General features: G+C 40.8%; 1 long non-coding RNA gene across 1 annotated transcript in view; it reads left to right on the top strand.

Annotated features, from left to right (window-relative positions):
- LOC114607470 (uncharacterized) overlaps positions 1–14,575 on the top strand; it is a 51,505-nt gene extending 36,930 nt beyond the window's left edge. The window contains exon 5 of the long non-coding RNA XR_003709150.2: positions 13,252–14,575. This is a non-coding gene — a long non-coding RNA (uncharacterized LOC114607470). The remainder of the gene's footprint in view (positions 1–13,251) is intronic.
- The last annotated feature ends 1,774 nt before the right edge of the window (positions 14,576–16,349 follow it).

Raw genomic sequence — 16,349 nt, forward strand, 5'->3', positions numbered from 1 at the left:
TCATGTCAAAAATAAAAATAAAATGATATCTGTTTATCTGTTACCTCAGTCAAAATTCCTATTTTGGAAGCCAGCAAAGTAAAGAGCAGGGATAGGGAAACTCTGGACTTCCAGATGTTGTTGGTCTACAACTCCTATCATCCCTGACTATTGGCCATGATATCTTGGGCTGATGGGATTTGTAGTCCAATAATCAGGGATTACATAGGACCAGGGAGACTCTGGTTCAAATTCCTGCCCAGCCTCTCTCCGCCCAACCTATCTCACAGTGTTGTGAGGATAAAGTGTGGAGAGGGGAACCATGAGCTCTGTGTTGCTCTAAGCTCCTCAAAGGATGGGTAGAATTTTTATCCTACAAAGAATTTGTAGGATAAAAAAGAATAGAACAAAACATTTTGTCATAGGAATATAGTAGTTTGACTCACAAATTACATTTTTATATGTAAGCCTATATTTTAAATTAACTGCTACACATGTGAAGTGTGAATGTGACAAATATGTGGTACACTTATCAAGGAGCTATCATTGGCCAACAGCATAAAAATTTTACCTATTACCGCTGCACAAATGACTGATGGGTGAATCTGTCAACATTGTTTTTTCTCAGTTTCTCCTTTTTCCAATCAGATTTGGTTCGCCCCATTGCTATATATGTCTGCATTTTCGTTAATATCCATTAAAAGTCTGCATGAAAATTCATGTTTTGGGGGGTCCATTTCTCTCAGTATTTGCATTTTGTATGAAATTTTCCCTCGAATATATGAATTTCTCAAGCCATTTCCCCCTAACGGAACACATTTTTTGTATGTACCTTTCTCTAGTATAGATCTCTTTGTATACACTTTTGCAATAATATATTTTTACACATGTTCCTTGATTGAAGGACTGCATTGCAAAGTTTGGAGAAACAAGAATTTCAAAGGAGAGCTGTGTTTAGATTTGTGTATTGGTTTGGGACCTGTACATTTGGGAGGTTCGCATTAAAATGCAGCTGCTGAGTATTAAGACATCGTCCACAATCTGATACTAAACCAGAGATGGAAAAAAGGAAACCCATTTGAAATATTCCTAAAACAACTGGAAATCACAGAATAAGCGTGTTGGGTGTACAGAAAGCATAGCTAAATTATTTTGAGTAAATTACAGGCTGTGAGGTATTTGCTTTGCTTTCCTCTGAATGCTGGTGCTGAAGGGTTGAATTCAAATGAAAACTGTAAATACAGCAACCTGAACAGTAACAGGATAACAGCTTTCTTTGCCAGAAATTTGTAGGAGGAAGTGTTTGCAGGGATACCTGATGTGTTTGTGCCATCACAGGCTTTGTGTCACCCTGTGTACAAAATGAGAGGGTGTCCCAGAATCCGCTCTACTGTTTTAGAGGATTCTGGGGGCACTTTAAGAGCTTGCAAGAAGCAGCAAAAGAGTATGGGCTTAAGACGGTGCATTTGGTACCCACAGAGAAATCTCCTAATGGGCTACTCTTGGTGACTTGATTGGGTCCATGAATATAGCCCATAGAATGTGGACTGCCATGAAACACAACTCAAAATGGGAGACTCTTGTCAACCATTTGTACAGCAGTTTCTGAACTTCCTGTGCTACAAGAGCCCTGTGTGACCTTTGGGCATGGTCACAAAAAACTAATTTGTAAAATAACAACAACCACAGCAGCAACAACAAGAAGATGAGGATGTTGAGTAGTGTCCCAAATAAGATAATCTCTCTACATTTTGTACTGTCGCTGGAGAACTGCCAAATCTGCCAGCCCTACTTGGTAACTGGTTATATAGTGCATTTTTGTATTCTTAAATCATGTGCCTGAACAAAAGAGAAGAGTGTTACATCCTCCCTTGAATTAGAAAATGCTATTTATAGAGGATTTCTGGAAGTTTTACTGCATGGCTCATTACTCAGGTGTCTTTGTAACAGGTCAGCAAAAACGTACATCTTGCACACACAAAATGCAGTCCTGCAGAAACTAACAAGATAGTGAGATACCATATTATAGGCATTTGGGGGCCATAAGAGGGAGGGAAGAGGATAGTCTGAGAGAAAGCTTTGACTGTCTTTGGAAATGATGATACTTCATAAGCCAATAATCTATTTCCAGACCATCATCACACTTACGGTTTTGTGTGGGTGGGTGGGGGATTGCACAAAACATGTTTAGGAGTTTGATTCCTAGTCTGAAATGCATCTTCCAAGTCCAAGAAGACTTCAGCATTCTTAAAAAGCAGATTCTAGGCAGCTATTGCACGCAAGAAGGTTTCTGTCAGAAAATGGAATTCTTACTCAAATGAGAACTAAACGCAACCTAGCTCAGGCAAAAATGTGAACAGATTTTTTGTGGGGAGGAGGATAAGACGCCCTTCACTAAAAACATTAGGACTAACAAATAAATACAACAAATAAATAAATACAGCAATAATATAAATAAATAATAAACAATAAATAAATAATATAAATAAATAAATACAACAAATAAATACACACATATTGCTTTTAAAGTATTAAAATACATTTAAAAATCAGATAAGGGGGATAAGGAAATTGCAGGAAAGCTTTGCAAAAAATAAATCCTTGCATCTGTGCTCGCAGCAGAAGATGTAGGGAAGCTACAAGGACTCCCACAACTGAAGCCATTTTACAGTGTGTGGAAAGTAGACAGAGAAGTCCCCCCACCCCATAACACTAGGATTTGGAGTCATCTGATGAAACTGAATGGAGGAAGATTCAGGAGAGACACACAGCGCGTATTTGAGCTAGTAATTTGCTGCCATAAAGGCCCTGCTGGATCAGATCAAAGACTCATTTAGTACAGCATCCTGTCCTCACAGTGGCTAGCTTGATGGTTATGGAAAGTCTGCAAGGCAGACTGAGTGAAATAGCGCTCTCCCCACTTGCGATGTGGTGAAGACTGCCAATTTAGATGGCCTTGGGATGACCCAGACGGCATCCTGTTATGTTCTTAGGAAACTTTACTATATAGCCTTATGTTGGCTAAACAGCTTTCATTAGAAAAAGTTTACTCCTTTCAGTAGGCTGGTGAAATTAGTTAATTGGCCCTTTGCTACAAACTTTGTAGTGACTGGAATTTTTGAGTCAGGCAAAGCTATGGTTTAAGAGAAAGCGAAGCAACCTTGGCAACAATAAAGCTTTCTATTCAAAGCAGATAAGGTAATGGCCAGATGGGGGAAAAGAGAGGTGCAATAAAACTAAGAGGGTTAACTTCTGAATATTCATTGTTCTTCCCAACCAAATGAAATATCGCACAATGCACAGATTTGTAGACTCGCCTGGTGTTAAGACAAGAATGTTAAAACAGCTTTCAATCTTCTCCTGAGGTAACAGCACATGTGAGAGGGGAAATCGTTATTTCCATGGACTTTTTGATTCAGCATGCATGTATATATTTAATTTCAGAGATGATATCATAACTCCATTTTCCAGTCATCTCATGATAAAGTGGATAATATAGCACACTGAAGTCTTTATTCTCCCTCCAGAAAAGTGTTATTAAAGTTGAAGGACACATTCCAGAAAAGTAAATAAAAGCCCTAAAGCAGGGCTTCCCAAACATGGTTCACCAGCTGTTGTTGAACTACAGCTCCCTTCATCCCTGACCACCGGTCCTGTTAGCTAGGAATAATGGAACTTATACTCCACAAACAGCTGGAGACACAGGTTTGGGAAATCCCACCCTAAAGGATGGTTTGAAGTAGGGAAGTGGGAGGGGGTGTCCTGAGGAGAGAGCTGAGGGCTAGATGGAAAGGGCTGGAAGGCTATATTCAGCCCCCAGGTCTAAGGTCCCTCATCTGAGAGAAATCATATCTCAAATCTGCAATAGTTAATCATTGAGAAAACCCAGCATCTTGCACTACTAGTGCTTGATCTGAGCTAGTGCTGTTTAATGTTTAAAGCCCAACAGTGAACTGCAAATGGTGTTTAATGAATTTTTAAAATTAGTTTTGATCATCTGCAAAGGCCATTAGTGCAGGCTGGTGCAGATGCTAAACTCAGGGAAGACTGGACTATGGGAGACCAGACCTCAGCTATCATCGGTCTCTAAGCCACAGCTCAGTTTTGCACTTAAAATTGAGGAGTGCAGATTTGCTTCCCAAAGTGGGCACAGAAGATGCCAGGATTTGGAGCCACCAACTCCTTAAATAGAAAAACTGACCTAGTATTGGTCCCGAAAATGAAATTTTCAGGTGTCTGAATGCAAAGAGAATGCAAAGTAGATCTGCATTCTTGGTTATAAAAGATGTCAGTTGTCAAATGTTATAGGAAAGAAATAAAGAGCACTACAACCCCTACATAAGATGTTTACAACTTTACTCAGTTTTTGGATATATTATTTTCTAGGCTTCTTCCATTATCATGTTCCTCTGACTCAGCATTTTAAAGAGATTGGAATGTAATGAACTTTTGATGAACTAAGATATGGGTGGTTACCTCTAATGAATCATTGAGACAGAAGTTCCTTTCAATGAGAAGCTATTTGTACTAGAAAAAATGAATCAAGTTAAAGTTTTAATTGTTATTTCTCTCTTCCTTTTTCTCAAAAAAAGAAAAAGAAGTATAAACCAATCAAGACAGAACTTAGAAAAAGAAAGTTTGACTTAGACTTTGCTAGTAATACTGTAAAAACATCCAGAATGTAAACACCATAGGATGGATCCAGACTGAATTAAGTACTGTTGAAATCCATTGAATCAGTTAGGTGTGGCTTAAATCTTACTGGCTTATTTGGGAAATGAATCCTGCCTACTTAATCTGGACCCAGCCTAAGTATTATTATTTTTCAGATGTGCAATTTGTCATGAAATTGAACTGAAACACCTGCAATGCTATTCTATAAAAAGAGGTGCCAGAACTTACCATGAACGGCTCCCTTGTAATGGCAATGGTGCTGGAACTGAGTTCCAATGAGTTCTGAATGAGAAAAAGCCCTGCACCTAAGTAAATTCAACTGAGATGAACACTACACCATTCACGATCATCACCACCCCCACCCACCTTGTCTTGAGATTACTGGACCAATGTGAAAAGCCACAGAGAAGCTGTTTCTACACCAATTGGAGTTTAATCCCTGGTCACAATCTGCTATTCTAGTACAGACTCTTCCCTACTCAGAAAGTATATCAAATGCATCCATGGACACATTTCTAATGGAGGGAATCCAGAAAATTGCAGGCAGAGTTATGCCCATGCGATGGTTCTTTTTCACCTTCTCCATTCCACTGCGTCCCAGTACATCTCCTAAAAAGCCATTCTCAAGGGTCAAGGGATCCCCTACAGCAGTGTTCTTCAATCGTGGGTCCCCAGATGTTGTTGGGCTACCATTTCCACCATCCATGGCCATTGGCTAAATTGGAGTTGTCGTTCCACAAAATCTGGGGACCCAAGGCTGAAGACAACAGATGGAAGGAAGCAGAATAGGAAGCTTCAGCTGGAGAGGGAATGCGGAGGCCCCACATGTACAAAAATGAAGGGCCTTCTCTGAGCCCTGCCCAATGTCAGGAATTAGCAATCCCATTTATTGACCGATTTAAGCCCTATTTGAGTGTTGTCCAACCCCTTGTTGAACATGGGCGCAAGAAGCAGGGCTATATTGAATGGCTCTGTCCTGGACGTTGCACATGGTGTCTTGGTGTCTGCTTATACAGCCGTCATCCCTCAAGGGGGCCTCATGTTCATGCTGTATGTGTAGACATCAGGGAGTAGCGCACAACAGCAGGGTTGAAGCTACTCGGCTCCTCACTCCTTTGTTGTTTAGTCGTACCTTCTGCGCATCTACCGCCTCAGCAATCTTGTCATATTTGTGTTCCTTGTTGTTTTACATTCTTGGAGGCTCAGCTCTTTCTTTCAGAGTCCAGGTGTTCGGAAGTGTGCCATAGGACTAACAATCACTTTCTTTGTTATATTTATTGCAAAAGAAAAAGATGTCGGTGTTTGATTAGTGAACCTCTGGAAGATTATTACTGGATTTATTTTACCTCTGGGGAAATACTGGTGTGTTCATTTTCCACCGTGTTCATTCTTCACGACATCTTTTGTGTGTTTTTTTAAAAAAAATATGCAGCTAACCACAAGCTAGGCATTTTTTGAACTTGAGCAAAGGAAAAATGAGTGCCTCCCAGCTGCTCTAACTGTAAACGTAACAAAAATAATTAAAGGTAATTAAGTGTCATGTGTGTGCAGAGATTGAGAGGGTAGCTAGCAAGCAACTAAAGCGATTTTGCAAGTAGACAGATCTTATCTATCAATGCTCATGGCTAAAGGGAGAAGAGAGGAAAAGAAAGGAGAAATTATGTGCCTTTCGCTATTGAGGTACAGAAGTGGCTGACATGCACACATAGTAGCCCTTTTTGTTTTCAGCAGGAGGCAAGCATGGAATGATTACTTTTTCCCCAGTTCACATTAAGTGTGGTTCAGGCTGGAGGAACCTGGATTCAAGCCACGTCTTTCAGTATGTGGCTTTGATTACATCAAACTTTTGCACTTGTTTTTCAAAAGGTTGCACAGATATGATAATAATAATCTATCTCTTGGGGGTTTTTTGTTTGTTTGTTTTAAAATGTAGCCTGCCTTACCACTGTCCAAGGCACCTTTCATAAGAATTAAAATCACAGTATTAAATGCAATAAAAACAATACTGAAATTAAAACTAAAATGGCCTCCACATTCAGGACTATCAGGACATAGCTGGCCTCCCATGGTATGTTTGTCAGGGGAAGGCAGGACTGCCTCTCTCCTTTTGACAGCCATTTTGTGTTATGGCATGCACCTCCATAGCAGCAGCTATTTTGTGACTGGCAGCACTCTCTCAAAATTGTAAAATGTGCCTGCTGATCTGAAAAGGTTGGCGACTCCTGGTGTAGGGTGTGGCATGAACAAACATTTCACCTACCATCTCAGAGAACAAGGCTTTCAACCAATTCCTTTGTGAGAAAAGAAACCTTTGCTTTCCCTCAGTTCTTAAGCTCTTGAGGAAGGGGGGACTGGCACAAAATGCTTGCTGCTGATAATTGTGTGCAGAAAGAAGGCCTCATGACCCAGCGAACATAAGGCAACTGGCCCTCTGCCCTTTTGTTATTTAAAGCTATATTCTAGTGGAGGAAAAACCAGGCTGATAGAAATCAAATTCATTAAGATTCTGTGTCACTGAAATCTTGTCTAGTGATGGCTTTAAATTCTTTTCAGTTTTATCCCCTAAAGACCATTTGGAATGTGACCCTGGCGGCCCACACTTGTCTCCTTCAATCAGGCCCACCTTTCTTGTTATCTGCCACCTGTAGGGGTCTGGCTAAAGTCAAAGTCATTATTTCTGGATCTGAACGTCCTCATGTGGAAAAGACGGGGTGGGGGTGGGGGAGAGACAGAGAGAGAGAGACTTCTCTTGCTATTACATGAAGTCGAGCAATACAGGGGATGGGGCATGTTTGTATATCTTTAAAGAGATTGTATTGCAGATATATAAATATAAACATAATTTGGGGGTTCTGTTAGTTTAAAAAAAAATAGAGGACAAAAGCTTGAGTACAGAGGAGCATATTTATTATATCCAATTCTTTTTAAGGAGGTTGCCGGCTAATAGTATCTCCTCCTTGCCCTCACATCAGCCTCATCGCAACCCTAAAGTTGGACTGAAGCCCAGGTGAAGGAAAGGCCATATCTCAGTGATAGCGTATCGGCTTTGTCACCCAGTGCTGACAATACTGAGCTACCTATATGGAATTAATGGTCTGATTCAGTATAAGGCAGCTTCCTGTTTCCATTTAAACCACCCCATTATGGAGACCATGAGGATTTTAAACTTAATTTACCATCTGGCTGTTCACTGTGAGAACAAGATCCTGGACTAAATGGGCCACTGGACTCAACCCATGTTCTTATGAGTTAAGAAGGAACTTATTTCAAAGGTTCTAACACCACACTTAATGCTGAGGTTGAGAAGATAGGTGATAGGCAGACAACCCAAGAGATTTTTTGGTTCCAGCATTCAAAATAGAAACTATGCAAGCTAATATAACTGTCTGGAGTGTAACTGCATCCTATTGAAGTATGGGATGGAGCCTGTGGAGATCATGCGAATAAGGGCTATGAACTCTGCTCAGGTTGGGTTCCTTCCACACACACTGCAACAGTCGCAAGGCTCAAGTGCGTCTCTGCATGTTTATTCTGCATAGGGTAGGTTGGGATGGGGAATCAGTGGCCCTCTGGAAGTTGCTAGACTACAATTCCCATCAGCCCTAACCATTGATGATGCTGGCTGGGACTGATGGGAGCTGGAATCCAACAACATCTGGAGGGTCACAGTTTCCACATCCCTTGGACAGATAAAGGAAAAGATTGTGCACAAAGATTTTGTTGTTGTTAAGAGATGTCTATTCCCCTCACAAAGCTATGATTCCCAGAGTGTTTTTAATAAATCCCTTTTCCCATAGAACTCAGGTATTTTACTGCTTTAAATGCATAGTGCAGATTGGGCTACAACCAATAACTCATACAGTGTGGTATATGAAATAAGGATTTTATTTAAAAACGTACCTGTTTATTTTTTAATCATTTCCCCCCTGCAACATATAAAGAAACTCCCAAATGAAATTTATCTGCTTCCATTTTAGTTAATACTTAAAGCACTTTGGCAAAATAATTTATCTATTAATAATCACTGATACTTGAATATAAGATTGGCATTGATCCGGATCCTGCTTTTAAGGACATTTACCTTAGCAAAAGGCATTACTACTGCAGTGAGTCCCAACAGCATGCAATGATTCCCTATCAGGAGACATTAAATCATAAATTAATATGGGTCATCTGCAAATCCATCTGCTGCTGAGGAACTAAAGAGAGGCGTTTGCAAAAGGCTTTAGATTTAACTGTGTAGAATTTCTAAAGATTTACAAAGGCAGAAATGGCAATTTAGTACTTTGCTAGAAGAATGACCTTTTTTGGTGCGGGTCTCTGAGACTTTTTAAATCAATATTATCACTAATCCCAGAAGCAGCACAATATTTTGTTTCTACCTTTTCCAGTTTGAGTAGCATGGAATTCCAACCACAAATAAATGGCATTTAAGTTTTAAAAATAATATTGTAAAACAAAATGAAACAAAATGTTTAAAGCTCAGTACTCCTTTTTCTTATTTCTTAATTCAGATCTCCACAAAAGTCAGGCATGGAACTGCAAAATTTGAAAGGTACAAAAAAAATGCCTCAAGGCTTCCAACTGACAAGCAGCCCATTTTTAAAATTATTTTGTTATCTTCATACCTTTATAGCCTACCTTTCCCCAACTGTAGAACGACATCATGCATTTGTTCTTACAAGGTGACTTGCTGGATACCAAAAAAAAAAATCCATATAATATCAACTTTAGATTAGCCTTTGTGATTTGAAATCATTTTTATGGTTATATAAATAGGCTAGAGAACACAGTTTTCACTTTTATCTGTGCATCTAATTGGTAAAAAAATAAAGGACATGTTTTTAAAATTATGTTTTCCTATCACAATACCAACTTCTTCTGGCTTGCAAGAATTAAACAGATAAATTTCATTATTCAACGCACACTAGCAAGCAGAGTTTTGTGGGGGAATGTATGGGGGATCTCAAGGGACATGCTAATTCAGTGGTCCAGGTAATTACTGACAGGGAATGCTATAGTAAAAACATCAGAGTGGTTTACAACAAACCCTGAACCCTTCTTTTTTATTATTTCGGGATACAGATGATAGCATAAATAATTTCCCTGCATGCTATAGGGACAATGGGGGGGGGGGGAATTTACCTCTGAGGATATCTGTAATATCCATGGGTATATAAATCCTAGGAAATTTAAGGGGTGGTTCACAAGCCATTTATATTGATATAGTTTTAAAGAAATCAATAGGCTCTAGGTAGCAAAACAGGCCTAACTGCTATTTTAGTAGAATACTAAATGTCTGCATCATTCTTCGACACAGTACATGCCAGATTCACTGGAACCAATATGGTGTCATGGCTCTACTATTATTTCCATTCAGTTATGAAATCCAGTGAGTGGCCTTGGGCAAGTTGCAGTTGCTCAATCTAGCCTCCTTCACAGAGTTCAGATAGGAAGGGTGGGGTGCATAGAAGAGAAGTAATATTTCCTTCCCAAATGTCGGTTTTATGACTTGGTGCTCAAGTGTCAGCTGGGCATAAAATATTAAAACAGATACTCTTGGGGGAAGCAAGCTTGTAGTTAGTGGTGTCTAAGGTAGAACTGTAGCTGTTTCTGAAATACATGTCCATCACTTGTTGACTGATGGAACCTTATATAAATACTCATGACGTACAAGCCCAGAAGCATCATGGGAACCTCTTTGGAGTATGCCCAGCCCAGCCCAGATGTGCACATGGAGTGTGAGTCATGTCTAAGGACCACATGCATGTCAAGGGCCCACATATGTCAGCAACACAGCAAGCATCATAGAAATGGAACTTTAGCATCAAATTGTGGTACCCAGAACTGGACACAGTACTCTGGATGTGGTCTGACCAAGGCAGAATAGAGTCAGACTATTACTTCCCTTGACACTATACTTCTCTTGATGCAGCCTAGAATAGCATTAGCTTTGTTTTGCTGCTGCATCACACTCATGTTAAGCTTGTGGTCTACTAAGACCCCTAGATCCTTTTGTACTACTGGCAAGCCTGGTGGCCCCCATCTTGTATATGCGTAGCTGGTTTTTCCTACCTAAGTGTAGAACCTTACACTTCGTCCCTATTGAAATTCATATTGTTAGATTGGGCCAAGTTCTCTAATTTGTTAAGGTCACCTTGAATCCAAATTCTGTCTTCTAAGGTATTATCTACCCCCTCCCAGTTTGGTGTCATCTGCAAATTTGATGAGCCTCCCGTCTGTTCCTTCATCCAAGCCATCTTTAAAGACACTTAAATATCCTTTTCACATGTACTACTGGCAATCCAGGTGTTGTTTGCTTGCATGTTGCTTTTCTACAAGTTTGTGTTCAAAACAGCTCACAACATATCAATTAACAATAGGTACGCCAATCCAAAACAACAACAATAGAAACAATTGCAAATAACCATTGTCTCCATAAGTAAGCACATCATTAATATATAAATCAACACAACTTTGTAGGGGGAGGGGAATGCAAATTACCCAGTCCAACATCTTAAAACTATAATACAAGGCCCAATAGGTTTGAGTCTTCATCCTATAATGTTTTAGTCCTGAAATTTGTGAAAGTGGTTCAGCAAGCTTTTAGGACTTCGCTGATGATTCACATACTAGAATGAGCACAATTTAAGTAATTGCAATGAAATCAATTACCTATTCGTTAAATACTGAAATTATATTTGTTTGCTCTCTCCGGTTTTCCTGAAGATCCTTAAACAACTCTGTCTTGGAAACATAAACTGTAATTTGGCCTCCAGAGGAAAAAAGTGGGGGAGGCTAATCCCTCAGCACAATGTAAAATGCTTAAGCAGATGTTTATGAAAATCTGTGTCCTTGGGCCATGTATAGATTTGCTATGCTACAGTTGTCATCATAAGCTACTAAAAAATTTGCAAAGCTGCATTAAAGATTACCAAAGTTAAAATCCTAGAATTAGAGAACTAGATGACCCTAAAGTCCCATTGTGTCTAAACCTTTCCTGCATGGCAGCACCACCCAACTGGCAGGAGCACTGTTTACAGTAGGTGGTATGTGGGAGGCAGTGTGTCGCCTCCAGAATTTCAAACCACAGATCACCTATTATTTTGGACTAGTTCATTAACTCTACAGTCTACATATTCCCCCAAGAAGCCCTGTGTATTAGCAAAACGATTGACCAAATCAGCCAAAATGATTTACCTCTTTGTGGTCATTCTCTAGTTGAGATTCCATTATAAACAGAGAACCAATGCCATGGGCTCACTTTTTTAAAAACATATGTGCAAAAACAACAAGGAGTCTTGTGACACTTTAAAAATTAAAAATGTGTTGTGATGTAAGCTTTTGTGGACTACAGGTCACTTCACACATACATGATTTTGCTTGTGTGTGCATTGTGTGTGTGGTGAATTATAAACAGTGAGGTCAGAAAGATATGACATGTACAGGTGGTGATAAATCACCTTACTAACGGTGGCCATTCACAAAAAAACTAGGTGCTAACACACATCCTGGCACTGGTAAGCCAACATGATAAAAATCAGTTGTGCCAACTGAGTCCACAAGTGGTAGCACTGAACCTCTTGATGTATCCAGTGGTTTTATGTTGTACCCTCCTCTGAAGTTCCTTTGATTAAGGATGGCCAATTACAAAGTGTCCTGGGAGGCTGAAGTATTCCCCACGGGCCACGTCCAACGACAGATTCGTTTCCATTATTCTTTTCCATAGAGACTGGCCTCTTTGCACCATGTAGAATGCAGAAGGGCAGTGATGGTGGATGATCGCTTATGTCCCTTTGGAAGATGAGCTGGTAAATGAACCACTGGTGGGGTGGATGACATTACCGGGTCCTGTAATACTGCTGTGGATGGAGTTGGTGGCATCAGTCTGCCCCAGGGTCTGCTCCCTGTGTAGATATCCCTGTCATTGTTGCTGAGTAGCTGTTTTAAGCAGTGGTGGCTGGTGCCCATTGGGAATGATGGGGTGGAAGGCAGGAAACCTAACAGTAGGTGGAGCTGGAGCCAATGAGAGGAAGAGTTTGGAAATTCTAGCTTTGTCCCCATTCTACAAGTGCAATACTGAGGAGGAAGAGGAGGAAGCTGACTGGTTATATAAGAAAGAAGGCAGGCAGGTGTAGGTTGACTAAGGACAGGTGGAGGTTGTTGGAGCAGCCCCAATGTACCAACCTCCACTGGTTTTAGGTTGTGTGAAGCTCTTTGTAAGCAACTACAGGCCTTGCTTGGAAGAGGGAAATGTAATTGTCTGGGATGGGCTGTAGAAAACTGAACATATAGTGATTTAGGGAATATAGTGTTTAGGGAAGTTTTTAATGTTTGATTTTTTTGTGTTTTTAATATTCTGTTGGGAGCCACCCAGAGTGGCTGGGGAGGCCCGGCCAGATGGGCAGGTTATAAGGAAATAAGTAAGTAAGTAAGTAAGTAAGTAAGTAAGTAATAAATAAACAAATAATCTAATTTTGACTTGTAATTGACAACAAGTAGTGTTCTGTCATTTTTCTCTCCTCTAATAGATTGTTTGTGAGAAGTAGACTGTAGACCACAAAAGCATACGTCATAATAAATTTGTTTGTCTTTCAGGTGCCACCAGTCACTTTTGCTGCAAGACGCTATGTCGCTACCCCTTTTGGAAATGGTTACATATCTGTGCAGGTAAAATTATGTGGTCTGGATGCTTAAGTACATTGTAGAGTCCATTTAACTTTCTGAGTGTTACACTTCCGCAAATGTACTGCAGTTTTCATTACATCTGACTTGATTGGCAGGGTTTAGATAATTTGTTTTCTAATTAACATGGCTTTCTGCTTCATTCTGATTAGCTTCTAGCAGGTAGGTTCAGAGAACGCAGTTGGCGGCGACAGTGTTTTGCTCTCCATAGTAACTAACTTCCTGAGAGATGCTTAATTGCCTGATTGTCTGTTTCGGAAATGCTGCTGTTTTGGATGCTACCCTTGCATTCACTTAAACAGAAGAGCTCCTCTTAACCAGTTATACAGTGGTACCTCGGGTTACATAGGCTTCAGGTTACATACGCTTCAGGTTACAGACTTCGTTAACCCAGAAATAGTACCTCGGGTTAAGAACTTTGCTTCAGGATAAGAACAGAAATCGTGCTCCGGTGGCGCGGCGGCAGCAGGAGGCCCCATTAGCTAAAGTGGTGCTTCAGGTTAAGAACAGTTTCAGGTTAAGAATGGACCTCTGGAAAGAATTGAGTACTTAACCCGAGGTACCACTGTATAGAGAAGCAAAGGATAGTATAGCATGGGGTCTAAACTGCTGGTTGTTGGGCATGGTAGGTTGGTTTTATTTGTACTTATTTTATTTGTACTGTTTTTGCTGTTGTAAGCATTAGGACCTCAGTAAGAAATCTAATAAACAATAACAGCTGCTTTTGACCCTCTGTGTGCATGTAAGGATGCTGCTTACCAGAGCCGGTCCACCCACAAGGAAGGTTGGGGAACAGGATCCAGAGCGGCAGCAGATTCTGATGCAGATCTTTATTTTCTCCCCTTGTTCCTGTTGTAGATCTTCACTCACCCCTTATTCCCTGGTTCAGGGGGGTGTTTTTGCGGTTCACTTCAGGTGCCAAAATGTCTCAGGCCACCCCTGCTACTACTATAGAATAGAAAGTGGAAGAGATGAACTGAACAAACTGTTGCACAGCACCTTGATCTCTGAGCAATGTGAGATTCCAGGCATTCTAGGCTCTTACCCAGGGTTCATGTTTCCTTTGGAATGAGGCACAATGGAGACTGTGGTGTCTTTATGATTTATAGTTTATTTATATGTACAACCTGTGCCGGGACGCGGGTGGCGCTGTGGGTTAAACCACAGAGCCTAGGACTTGCCGATCAGAAGGTCTGCGGTTCGAATCCCCACGACGGGGTGAGTTCCCGTTGCTCGGTCCCTGCTCCTGCCAAGCTAGCAGTTCAAAAGCACATCAAAGTGCAAGTAGATAAATAGGTACCGCTCCAGCGGGAAGGTAAACGGCGTTTCCGTGCACTGCTCTGGTTCTCCAGAAGCGGCTTACTCATGCTGGCCACATGACCCGGAAGCTGTACGCTGGCTCCCTTGGCCAATAAAGCGAGATGAGTGCCGCAACCCCAGAGTCGGTCACGACTGGACCTAATGGTCAGGGGTCCCTTTACCTTTACAACCTGTGCCTATGATGGAGGGGCTCACAGCATTAGCACGAAAAGGTTCTTGCTTCTGCAGCTATCTGCAGCCTTGGATTCAAGCGGAAACCAGGCATGACTCTCTCTCTCTCTGGCTTCCCAGCCTGCAGCTTTGCTTCCAGCTTCCAGCTCACATAGCTCAACTCTTAACTTTGCCTTTGTCTTTCTAACTACCAGTGAGTTGAGGGGGGGGGGGCATTTGTCTTCGTGGCATAGTTGTGTTTGATTTTCACTGTTGAAAGTAATAGTTTTCTGCATATCATTGGACAAACAGCACATTAAAAGGATCTGGAACACACATGCATAGAAACATACAAATCCTTCTTCAATTAAAGCTGCAATCTACCCCTCGGTGAGCTTCACACTCTGCTTCAAGAATTAAATTATGTTCTTCAATTAGCTGTATCTTTCTTTCTGCAGTTCTAGTTTCCACTCCATCAAAGAGCTAGTTTACTAAATCAATTTTAGACTCCATTAATTCCAACTTTCCTTTTTAGCACTCTTCTAGAGCTCGATCTTCTTGTAGTAGTATTCTACTGTCAAACACAACTTAGTCTTTTTTTAAAAAAGTTTTACCAAATTTTAGCCTGCAGGCAGAAGTGTCCTAACGGATGCCTTACTTCATTTCATCTGGTCACCTGTATTAGTAGAAACTTGCTACACCATCCTGATGTATATCAAAATATGTTGTTACAAAAGTATGTTTTTCATCATATCAAAGACGGCATGAGAAAAGGGGTGAGGAAATTAAGTAATGTACCTAAGGCAGCTGTCAAGAATGGAGCTGGCAAGCTGGGTTGTAGATGAACTGATGAGAACTGGCTCAAAGTCTTTGTAAAAGCCATCAATAAGGATAGGATTCTAACCTATGAATCCAAGTGACAGACAGACATAGAAGATATCCTGTTATTGCTACAGCCCAGTTAGTACGCAAGAACATTTGCTGATCTCTTAAAATGGACCACACATAAATATACATAATTGGATTTCACTACACTTATTGACAAAACATATGAAGAGACTCAGTTGAAAAGCACTGTGAGTTCCAGAATACAAATGTTAATTCTCTGGCTTTTTATCTGTGATTCATCTGTAATTCACACAAACCCTGTTCTAGTCATTTAGCCTCCTCGCTTGATGCAGAACCCTGCAGATTATCACTCTCCAACTTGTGGAGGGCAATGCAGACAGTGGTGGAGAGTGGGTGGAGCTTGCTCACTCTTTGCCACTCTTCCTGCTCATGTGTTTAGCTATCCCAGAAGACAAATGACTGAATAGGGCTATAGACAAGGCATCATTGGAAGCTGCAGTCATAAAGTGAGGAACACTAGGCCCAGGATACCTGACGAACTGCCTTGTCCAATATCACCCTGCTTAATGACTCACATATTAATCTAAGGCCCCACTCCATGCCTTTCTGCTCCCTTAAAGTGGAGCAGATTGCCAAGCAGAAACTATGAGGTCCTTCTCAGCAATTGTGCCCAGGCTTCTGAATTCTCTGCT

Source organism: Podarcis muralis, chromosome 12, assembly GCF_964188315.1.
Source record: "Podarcis muralis chromosome 12, rPodMur119.hap1.1, whole genome shotgun sequence".
NCBI lineage: Eukaryota > Metazoa > Chordata > Lepidosauria > Squamata > Lacertidae > Podarcis > Podarcis muralis.